This window comes from Lactuca virosa, chromosome 5 (genome assembly GCF_052849685.1).
Source record: "Lactuca virosa cultivar CGN04683 chromosome 5, Lactuca_virosa_CGN04683_v6, whole genome shotgun sequence".
In the NCBI taxonomy this organism is placed as follows: Eukaryota; Viridiplantae; Streptophyta; class Magnoliopsida; order Asterales; family Asteraceae; genus Lactuca; species Lactuca virosa.
The window spans coordinates 436,397,020-436,409,688 of record NC_136430.1 but is presented as its reverse complement, the minus strand read 5'-3'; the positions used below and the strand labels follow the sequence as shown (position 1 = coordinate 436,409,688).

Sequence of the window (12,669 nt, the reverse complement as noted above, 5' to 3'; positions counted from 1 at the left end):
AAAAAAATTCATGACGTCTAGCTTGTGAACAAACCATTTATTAAGAGCAACACGAGAAAGCACAATTCGGATAATAGACTTTCAAAATCAAAGAAAACATATGTGACTACACTAATACATGTATTTAGTCATTTAAATAAAAGCTTAAGCAACCAAGCGCACTTTACCGGTAACATCGAAAGGTCCCTGCAAACAACAATCATTTTTACTTGTTTAGTTGTTTGATAAATTTTCTTAGAAATTTTTTAGTTAACCGACACTTTTTATCATTTTTTTGAATTGATCATTTATCTTGGGTTTATGAAAACTATGACGTACATTGGGATATTGGATGTCCATTAGTAGTAAGCTCATACTGCTGCTGCTGCTACTACCGATACTACTAATTATTATAAAATTTATAAATACGTGAAAATTTTCTATTATCGTAACCGAGTCATTAGAGGGAAACATAAAATTCATATATATATATATATATATATATATATATATATATATATATATATATATATATATATATATATATATATATATATATATATATATATATATATATATATATATATATATATTCTTAATAGAGATATCTAGTCGGTCCTCATTTGTATAAACACATTTGTTAACTTAAGGTTATTATTTTTTAATGGTAGTAACAAGTTCATATTCTGCGTGGATATATTTGGTAGATGTCATCCAAAGTGTGAATGAGCCAAGTATGAGGCAATATGGCATATAATATGACTAATATGAGAGGCCAACAGATTAGGAAAAAAAGAAGACCACACACCAAAGTTAGGAAAGAATTCCATATGCGGACCGATTCTGATCATTGCTGTTCAACGGCTCATGTTTCACAGTAAGGGTCGATGTGTTTGAGTCTCTGAGTTTGGTAAACGCGTTCTACTTCGTTTAATAGCAATCGTATGTTATAAAATCTTTGCCTCAAAGCCCAACAAACAAAGCACCAGTGGTCTAGTGGTAGAATAGTACCCTGCCACGGTACAGACCCGGGTTCGATTCCCGGCTGGTGCATCTCAGATTAACTTTTTTTAGCAAAAATTAAACATTTGCTCAAACTATTTATTTAGCTCAAAAACAATAGTTCTCTTAGGTAGCGTTTGGTGGGTTGAATAGAACTGGACCGGACGGAACAAGATGTTTTTAAAAGGCGTTTGACATGTATGGAACAAGAACAAAAGAGGTTATTGACCAAGTCAAATGAGACTAATTCTTAAAATTTTAGTCCCACCCAAAAAGGTGGAACACAATGGAACTGTTAATATTTGACCAAAATACCCACCCTAAAACAAATTCTACTCCTCAGTTTAACATTTCTTCCATCATTTTTTACTTCTATTACATTTTTGTTTTGCCTCTTACATTTTCAATTATTTATTCAAAGGGGCTTCAAGTTGCAAAAATGATAGCAGTGAATAAATATCAATTTCATTTATGTTTCTTTTCTCCTTTTTATTTTATTACATTAATTTTATTAGTGATTATCGATATTATCTTCTACATCCTATTTTAATTTACTTTATAACATGATTTATGCATTCCCCCATAGCAGCCGCCAAAGCCAAAAAGAAATTCTAATATGTGGGCTGTGTGTAAATTTTTTATTTTTAATTACTCTTTAATACGATTATTAGAACGTATTATACCCTAAAACAAAATGGGAATAGTTTATAAACTTTTTGATAAATTCAAGGATGATTTAGTAATTTTACAATCTTGTTCCATTGAGTCCTAGCTTTGCCAAACGCTATATAGATAAATCATTTTAGTTATGTCCAGTCCAGTTCTATCTTGTTCTGTTCAGTTCAGTCCTGTTCAGTCCCATTACCAAACGCTACCTTAAAGCTTTTAACGTAATTAAAATTAATCAATCTAATTAAAGGAGTTACTATTGTCATTTCCAGTTATAATATGTAGTGCTATATAAAAAAACTCATACTCCCATAAATAGAAAAAACTGCAAGAATGGTCCCTGTGGTTAGGTCGAAATTGTCATTTTGGGCCAAACATGTTTGGACTAGCATTCATGGTCAAAAGGTTTTCAGTTTCTTGCCACTTTGGTCCAATTTACTTTCAAAAATTTTGTAATGTCAATTTTGCCCTTAGATTTTGTTTTTTCAATTTTTTATTTATTTAAATACTTTTATAATTAAAAAAAAGAAAAAAAATACATATCTTTCTCTCTCTCTCTCTCTCTCTCTCTCTCTCTCCCTACCTACCTACCTCTCTCTCTCCCTCTCTCTCTCTCTATCTTTCTCTCTCTCTCTCTCTTTCTTTCTTTCTCTCTCTCTCTCTCTCTCTCTCTCTCTCTCTCTCTCTCTCTCTCTCTCCCCCTCCTTCCCAAAACCATTTATCGTCCTTTTCTTCCTTACTAGACAAACACCACCCAAACCACCAGAGCCGGTTGTCATAATCATAGTGTCGGAACCCTAACTCCACCTTCACTGACACATCTCATCTCCGCCACCCCCTCTTCAACGATTTAATCGATGCCCATTACCTGTTTCCACTTCAATTTCTGGTTTTGATTTGGGGATTTAAGTTCGTTGAGGAGGGTTTGAGAAGTAATTGCTAGGATTCTTTTATGAAATCGGTGCTTCAAGCTCTTCCCCTGTCAAACAATAAACTCAAACACCCAATCCAAACACCCATTGATTTCTATAAAAAAAATGAAGGCAAACAATCGGGGCTGTTGCCTCGTTTCCAACCTCAACGACTAGCTGGAGACCATTTCCCTTAATCGGATTCTTTCAAAACGAAAAAAATGGAGATACCTTCTGCGTATGAACTCCAATCACCTAACAATCTATACTCGAACCTTTTCTCATCCTTCCGTCGATCCTTGCTGACAAACCGTCCCCACCGGAGATGCCTCCCCCTCCTCGTGACCGAGTAACCATCGCCAGAGATCGGCTGCTCCTTGTTTGTTATAGATTACCACCATCGAGCCACTTCCTACCTTCGATCCTATTTCTTCGTCTCAGACCAACTGAGGACCAGAGACCTTTTCCCCCTCTCTCGACGCCCACCTTCCCTCCCTTCCTCCTTCGCACCTTACATTCGGATGGGAACAAGCGAAACTTTGCTGCTTCTTCACGCCTTCATTACTTCGGTCTAGTCGACCCCAGAGACAATCTTGGCCTGCAATTCGACCGACGAAGCCTTATGCTCCATTCTGCCAACGTCGTTGATTTTATCTATGTCAATTCCTTCGTGTTCGACTTCCTTTCGTTTGACAATCAGACAAAAACGGGGGTATATGAGCCCTAATTTCATTAAGTTCGACCACTTAATTGTATCTCATGAGATCCCTTTTTACATAAAAGCCCTAAATCATTGTGTGTGTGTGTGTGTGTGTGTGTGTGTGTGTGTGTGAGAGAGAGAGAGAGAGAGAAAAGGTAGGTAGGGAGAGAGAGAGAGATAAATATTTTTTTTATTGTTCTTTTAATTATAAAAGTATTTAAATAAATAAAAAACTGAAAAAACAAAATCCAATGGCAAAATCGTCATTACAAAAAAGTTTAAAGTAAATTGGACAAAAGTGACAAGAAAATGAAAACCTTTGGACCATAAGTGCTAGTCCAAACCTGTTTGGCCCAAAGTGACAATTTCGACCTAACCACATGGACCATTCTTGAAATTTTGTCCCATAAATACATATACAAAACATTTATTAACACAACTTTACACAAGAAATAACATATGAAGGTGTTTAAATTTAATCAAATTCGTAATTCGCCTTTGAGTTTCGGGTACTTATCAATCTGAACAATAGATGTATGTTTGGATTTGTAATTTTTGAATGGAAATGTTGTTTTTAAGTTATTGTTTATGGTTTGCAAATGATGGGTTTCAAGCAAACCTCCTACAAGTTGAAATCAGATGTCAACTTCACTTCCCACCAAGTGTTCGATAAAATGCCAAAGTGAAATTTTCAAATACTACAACCAGATTTTTAACTCTATTCAAGTTGTTTTATTTTAAGTCTCATGAAAAACCATGGTTATTATTGTACAAAGTTCTTTAAGGCTATTTATCCCCCGAATTTGGAATCAAGATTGATAGCGAGCTCATCGCCCTTGCTTTCAAGGAAATGTAGTGTTTCTTCCCGATGATTTCTTCATTTGGTGCACGCCAACTTTTGGTTGCGGCGTTTCCATCTTAGGGTTTCAGCATCTTCTTTAGGGCTTTAGCTCGAGGCTTAATTTGCTTATCTTTTATTTTCATGGCTTCTTCTTCTACTTTTTCGATCGGTACTTGGCCATGTCCTTTTTCGGGGGTTTCATTATTGCCCAGATGGTCAGATGGGGTCTAAGGGGATTTCTCGTTTGATATCTCATATTAAGAGGTTACACCTTGCTTCCGATGAACGTAAAAATGTGTTGCGGGAGGCTATTTCTGGAGACCATGGATTGTATATGGATGTAGAAGAAACATTAAAGGCGTTTGGTCAATAGATATGTGCTAATTGTATGAGTATTCATGCATTGAGTCGCTTTTGCCACCACCCTGATGGTCTTGCACAATTTACTGGTAGGATTGACGGCATGAGTGGACACATTATTGACATTTCAAAGCCGGCTTCCATAGGGCATGAAACCGTAGTACTTGAAGGGATGGCTTTGGATGTTGGGCTGCTTGATTGTGTTTTCAAGACGCCTATCACGACCGTCAAAAGTATCCCTCGTAGTTGGCGTATGGATTTCTCTCAAGCGTTGCAAACAACTCTTAACAAGGTGGTCGCTCACCCCGAGTCTGTTGAATCATGGGTTAGGTTATTGCTTCTTCCCCGATGTACTTTGCAGGTGTTCAGGCCTAAGAATAGACAAGAAAGTAGGTATGGGAATAGGAAATCGTTACAAAATTGTTGTATATTGAACTCTTTAGCTACATGTGAAACATCCCAAAAATATAGTCTAAAAATTTCGTTTTTAAAATCATTAATTAATCCAGAATTACTGAAAATCATTATCCAAACATAAACCATAATATAAAAACCATAGATCATATATCTCAAATATCATAAAAATCTGTCTAACATATCAGAGTATAAACATCCCAGGCTAAACAAATGGTGGGTGCACCGTGATCATCCCGAGCTCTTCCCCTTGCTACCGGAAGTACCTGAAACCAAAACTGAAAACTGTAAGCACGAAGCTTAGTGAGTCTCCCCAAACTACCACATACCATACACATATAACATGAAACTAGGAGATACGGGCCCCGCCCACACTCAGCTACTATGAGATACGGGCCCCGCCCACACTCAGCTACTATGAGATACGGGCCCCGCACACACTCAGCTACTAGGAGATACGGGCCCCGCCCACAATCGGCTAGTCATGCAAATAACATACAAGTATCACACATACAACAAGTATAACTAAGCATATAAATCTGTACTATATCGTGCTATATATGAGATACGGGCCCCACCCACACTCGTCTACTGAACATATCACGTATACGGGCCGGCCTTGGGGCCGTAGACCCGTTCCTACTGAAGGAAACTCACCTCGCAAAGCTGACTGCTAAAATCTCGAGTGAGGAATCTCTAACAACTGCTCCAACGACTCCCCGACTATTATTATCACAATAACACTTAGTCAAAACATAATAATCCTCCTTAAGGTAAAATGACCATTTTACCCCAGGTCAAAGGCAACGTTTTGGTCAAAGTCAAAGTCAACCATCCGAGTTGACTCAACTCGTCGAGTCATCCCCCCGACTCGCCGAGTTCTACAAATCCTGAAATCCTGAAATCGTGATCCAACTCGTCGAGTCCCTTAGCAGACTCGCCGAGTTCTACCTTGTACAAAATCGGGACATAACGACATCAACTCGTCGAGTCCCTCTCTGGACTCGCCGAGTCCCTTGGTCTGTTTGGATCAACTTAAAGGATTAAGCCCCTACTCTTCAGATCCAAACTCCATACTTTATCTACATACTGGAAATGCCTTTTTAAGGGTAAAGTTTCCAACTTTACCCGCTAATAATCCTTCTAAATGGGTTTAGCTAAAAACCCTAGTTCTTTAGGACATAGATCTTTGTCCAAAAGCCTTATCACTCCATACCAAAGCATGAAAACCCAGATCTAGGTCCTAGACACCAAAAGAACACGTAAAGCCTCAGACTTTCCTTCCATGCATGGCCTTTTAGGGCTAAAGAGGCCATAACAACACCTTAGAGCTTGCATGGGGGCTTGAATGGCATAAAGTTTGCACCTTTATGCCTTAACAACCCTTAATGATCCCAGATCTGAAAGGATCCTTGCTTGGGACGTCCAAATCCCAAGGGTTAAGCTCCTTGAACCAAAACTCTCAAAAAGTGGAAATAAGGAGATCTAATGAACTAATAGACAAGTTAGAGACTTGATTACCAGAAACTGAAGGGAATGAGATGTTGCTTCTGGATCTACAATCTTCTCTTGGAGTCCTCTAGCTTCTTCTTCTTCTACAAGCTTCAAATCACACAAGAACACTAAAAAATGGCTCACACACTCACACAATGCTCTAGGATTTCGTGGATTAGGGTTTGGGACTTGGAGGCTGGAAATGAGGCCAAAAGGTGGGGATTAAGATGCTTAAATAGGGTGCAAAACCCCGAAATTAGGGTTTCACTCTGGCAGACCTACTCGTCGAGTCGAGGGCTCTCGACTTGTCCAGTAGATAGCTTAAAACCCCACGTCCAAATCTTGTTTCTACTCGACGAGTCTGGGGCTTCCAACTCGTCGAGTAGCTCTACTAAAATGAATACATAATAAATAAATGCGTACCAGAAACCAGGTGTTACATTTCTCCCCGACTTGTCTTAGACTTCGTCCTCGAAGTCTGTTACGTCGGAAAACAACTCCGGGTAGTACTCCCTCATCTCCTCCTCGGGCTCCCAAGTCCACTCTGAACCCCTGCGGTGCTGCCACTGCACCTTCACCAGCTCAACCCTCTTGTTCCTTAGCTCCTTCGTCTTCTTATCGAGAATAGCTACGGGTCTCTCGATGTAATTCAGGCTGTCATCAACCTGAATATCCTCTAGAGGCACAACCGCTGAGTCATCCACTAAGCACTTCCGCAGCTGAGAAACATGGAAAGTATTGTGGATCTGGCTGAGCTGCTGGAAGATCCAATTGGTACGCCACCTTGCCCACCCGAGCTATAACCCTGAAAGGGCCGATATATCTGGGGCCCAGCTTACCCCACTTCCGGAACCGAATGACACCTTTCCAAGGTGACACCTTCAGGAGGACCATGTCGCCCACCTGAAACTCCAAGTCTGAACGCCGCTTGTCGGCGTAGCTCTTCTGCCGACTCTGAGCAGTCTGGAGCCTGCTTCGGACCTGCTGGATCCTCTCATTGGTATTGAGTACTACCTCAGTACTCCCAATGACTCTCTGACCGACCTCTCCCCAACAAATTGGGGTCCTACACTTCCTCCCGTAGAGCATCTCGAAGGGAGGTCGGTCTATGATGGCGTGGTAATTGTTTATACGAAAATTACGCTAACGGAAGATACGTATCCCAACTGCCACCGAAATCCAAAACACATGCGCGTATCATGTCCTCGAGATTCTGTATCGTCCTCTCGCTCTGCCCGTCTGTCTGAAGGCAGCGCCTCGCTCTCGCTGCTGAGCATAGAGTCAATCCACCCTGCAGCCTCTCGCCCTGAATCACTAACCCTCCCCCACTAGGAGTCCAAACCCTCACTAGCTGCTGCTCGCAGTCGATCACTGCCCCATTGGGGCTCAACCAATCCATACCCACTATAACCTTATTCCCTCGCAGGGGAATAGGGACTAGATCCACAGAAAACTGCTTATCAAATAACTTTAGTGTACATCCTCGGTGAACTCTCGCAACCCTGACGGTCCTATCGTCTGCTATCTCCACATCAAGCGGGCTATCTAGTTCTCCAAGATCCCCTATGAATAGCTTGTTGAGCGCGAGCGACACAAAAGATCGGGTGGCACCCGAATCAAACAGTACCAAGGCTGATATACCGTTCACTAAGAACGATCCTATAACAAACACATAAACATAAGCAATAATCAATACAAATAAAGAGATAAAGAGAAGATACATACCCGTAACGACATCAGGAGCTGCACATGCCTCCTCTGCTGTCAACTGGAAGGCTCTGCTCTTCGCCACTGGCACCTCTGTCCGGCCCTGACGGCCGTCTGCAATCCTCAATGTAGCAGGGGTGAGTGCCTCCACCTTCCCTGTTGCTGCTAAAATCGGACACTGGGAGAACAAAGGGCAACACCAACGTCAGACAATGTCTCCGTAAGGTTGCTGATGGGCATTTTACAGCAATAGTGAAAGTGTTGTGCTCCTCGGGTGTTGCTTCACACGACATTGACACTATCAAAGCTTTAGAGGCTAAGAATCCATACTAGCCACCCCCATGCATGCCGAACACCATTTATTCTGAGCCTCCCCTTATAGTAGATATTGACAATGTCCTTGGTTGTATTAAAACATTTCCTAAAGGAAATTCGTGTGGGAGAGACGGCTTGAGAGCTCAACACATTTGGATGTTCTATATGGGGAGGGGTCTGCTATAGCCACATATGTTAAATACCATCACCGCAGTGGTTAATCTATGGCTAGGAGGAAGATATCCGTCATGTTTGACATAATTTGCAGCGTCTGCACCTCTTAATCCGCTCCTAAAACCTGACAATGGATTCCGTCCTATTGTTGTAGGCACTATATGGAGGCGTTTGGTTTCAAAGGTTGCTATGAAAGGAGTTGGTAAAGAAATGACACAATACCTTAATGACTTTCAATTTGGAGTAGGTGTGTCAGTTGGCGCTGAAGCTGTACTTCATAGTGTCAATAGGGTTTTGAGTGCACGTCATGATGATGGATCTCTTGCAATGGTTACTGTGGATTTCTCGAATGCCTTCAATTTTGTGGATAGTTCTACCTTACTTCATGAGGTCTGGATGAGGTGCCATTCCATTTCCTTATGGGTTAAATTCTTATATGGACATGCAACAAGGTTGTATTTGGGAGATAAGCATATTTGATCCACTACTAGAGTCCAACAAGACGACCCTTTGGGACCACTTCTTTTTGCTCTAGTATTGCACCCACTTATACATCAAATTAGAGATAATTGCAAGCTTATTATTCATGCTTGGCACCTTGATGATGGGACCGTCATTGGAGATTCAGAGGAGGTGGCCAGAGTATTGGACATCGTTAGGGTGGTAGGCCCAAGATTGGTTCATGAGCTGATATCAAGAAAACTGAGTTATTTTGGCCTTCATGCGATGGTAGGAACCTTCGTACAAGTTTATTATGTAACACTCCAAAAATGACAAGAAATTTAAAATTTTTAAAACCAACCATGAATCAATATTTTTTACAAAAAGAGCCATTGTTTCAAAAGCATCGTTTCAAATCAGAGTTTTCCCAAGACTCGACTACATAAAAACTGGAAGCTGTGTACGATCACGCCTTCACCTTCCCACGATCCTCGGAAGTACCTGAAACCATAAACTAAAACTGTAAGCCAAAGCTTAGTAAGTTCCCCCAAAGTACCAACATACCACAACAGAAAAGCATGTAATATGAACAACCAACCTGACTGGACCGCCTCGCAAGGCCTACAACCTATCTGGACTGCTCTACGATCCTTCGACATGACTGGATCCCCTCGCATGGCCTACAACCTATCCGAACCACTCCACGGGCCGGTCTGACTGGACCGCCTCGCAGGGCCTATAGCCTATTTGGTCTTCCCCGATAGTCTTGGCCTACAACACAAAGCAGGACCGCCTCAAACCAACACAACATGTCGACATATACAACAAAAAAATATAAACACAGAGCCAACAAATACAGATAATCATACGGATCCACCGGACAACTACAACTATCAAATCACCATCCTGACCAGGATAAATAATCTAGTGGGCCAACATTGGTGCCTTCGACCCACGGGTACAGTGAGGAAAACTCACCTCACAGTCTGAATGCAGTCTGAAAAACTCTCAGCTCCGACAACCCGCTCAACCCAAATCCTAAATGTCAAAACATTTCCCATTCTAAATTAATAACATTTCACCATAATACCCTTGGTCAAAACTGGTCAAAATCAACAAGTCAACCGAGTCAACCCAGTCGAGTCAAATCAGCCGAGTCAACTCATGGATCGTATGCGGGGCGTACTCCGGAGGTACGCGAGGCGTACTCGAGCTTTGACCGTGGTAGGGTGGTTGACCATGTACGCGCTGCATACTCTAGATTACGCAGGGTGTACGCTCAGATTTCCATTTTCTCAATAAGAGCTAAATGCATTAAGCTCTCACGTCCAACTTTTAGATCCAAGGCCAAAATATCACTAACAGTCATAAAGTTTCCAACTTTATGACTTTGCATGTCCATTAAAGTGCTCAATACACAAAATCCCAACTTCTTAATGCCTTCAGACCTTCTAGAGCATGCATGGAGAAAAACTAAGCATCAAGACCACATTTTTATGATTCAAGACCCCTCATAAGGTCTGAGAGGACGACTTATTTGGTCAAGAGCATGCCATGCTCAAGAATCACCATATTTGGGACCAAAAGTGCCCTAAATGAAGAAATGGCTAGATCTACAAGATAGGGTGATCAAGTTATGAGCTTTTTACCTCATGGAGGTTGCTAACAAGGAGAGAATCCCAAATCCAAGTTGCTTCCAAGCTCCAATGTCCTTGTACCAAGTTCTTCTTCTTCAACAACACCACCAAAGCACACAAATGAGCTCAAAATGCACTCTTCTCACTTAGGGTTTGCTAGAGGCACATTTTCTTAGATGGAGGCTGACGAGGGAATGAGAAATGAGGTGATAATGATGCTTATATATGGAGCAAACCCTAAAAGTTAGAGAGCGTACGTGGTGTACACCCATCGTACTAGGGTCCGCCCCAGTACGCTCAACGTACACAACGTACGCCCAACGTACTACCCCTTTGTCCAAAATCACCAAAATGCCATTATGGTCCATTTTGCACTATTTCTTATACCCAAGGACTAAAATGTAATATTTATTCATACATAGGGTAAAAATTGAAATTACCTCAACACCGGGATGTTACAATTCTCCCCCACTTGAACTAGACTTTATCATCGAAGTCCACTGCTGCGAATAACTCAGGATAATGCTCCCCGCATCTCCACGTCCGACTCCCAGGTCTACTCGGAGCCTTTCCGATGCTGCCACCGAACCTTTACCAAAGGTAACTCCTTGTTGCGCAGGACCTTCATCTTTCTCTCCATTATCGCTACGGGTCTCTCAATATAATTCAGGCGCTCATCGACCTGAATATCATCCAAAGGAACCACTGCCTCATCGTCTAACACGCACTTCCGCAACTGCGAAACATGGAAAATGTTGTGAATCTGACTGAGCTCACTCGACAAATCCATCCGGTAAGCCACTCTACCTACCCTGGCGATCACACGGAACAGTCCAATGTACCGGAGACCCAATTTTCCCCTCTTCCTAAAGTGTATCACACCCTTCTAGGGTGAGACCTTCAGTAGTACCATATTACCGACCTGGATCTCCCACTTCGATCGACGTCGGTCGAAATAGCTCTTCTGCCGACTCTGAGCTATCTGCAATCTCTGCATGATTTATTGGATAAGCTCCGTGGTCTGGAGGACTACATCAGTCCTCCCCATGACTCTGTGACCAACCTCCCCCCAACATACTGGGTACGACATCTACGACCATACAGAAGCTTAAAGGGCGGTGCACCAATGCTGTAGTGATAACCGTTGTTGTAGGAAAAATCCGCAAGAGGTAGGTATGAATCTCAACTCCCACCAAAATCGATAACAAAAGCCCGCAACATATCCTCAATTTTCTAGATAGTTCTCTCACTCTGGCCGTCAGTCTGCGAATGATAAGCAGTGGTGAAATGTAGTCTCGTACCCAGTTCCTCATGGAACTTCTGCCAAAATTGGGAAGTGTACCGAACATATCGGTCTGATACAATGGAGACTGGAAACCCATGACGAGCAACAATCTCCTGGACATACATATCGACCAACTTTTCGGCCGAGGAACTCTCCCAGATGGCCAAAAAGTAGGAACTCTTGGTCAATCGATCCACGATGACCCATATAGCATCAATACCCTTGGCAATCTTCGATATCTTGGTGATAAAATCCATGGTGATCTATTCCCACTTCCACATGGGAACATCCAAAGGCTGCAGCTTGCCATGCGGCCTCTGATGCTCGGCCTTGACCATCCTACAAGTCAAGCGCCTCTCAACATACCAGGCTATCTCCCTCTTCATACACGGCCACCAGTAAATTAGTCTCAAATCTCGATAAATCTTGGTGGCTCCCGGGTGTATCGAAAAGTGATACTTATGAGCCTCCTCCAAAACTATCTTCCTGATCCCACCAGAAACCGGAACCCAAACCCAAACACACCGGGTCAACAATCCCTGAACATCGATGACAAATCTGTCGATCTCGCCATGGATCCTCTCATTCTTCGAGTTCTCCTTCTTGACTCCTTATGCATGTGCCCCTCTGATAAAATCCAAAAGTAGAGAATCAATCGATATCCTCATACACATATCCCCAACTGAATATCCATCTGACTTGAGGCTCAAGGCATCCGCGACCACATTCACTTTACTCAG

General features: G+C 42.0%; 1 non-coding gene across 1 annotated transcript; it reads left to right on the top strand.

The window, feature by feature from the left end:
- The first annotated feature begins 961 nt into the window (after positions 1-961).
- On the top strand, positions 962-1,032 carry TRNAG-GCC (transfer RNA glycine (anticodon GCC)). The gene has a single exon. It is a non-coding gene; the product is annotated as a tRNA-Gly (tRNA).
- The last annotated feature ends 11,637 nt before the right edge of the window (positions 1,033-12,669 follow it).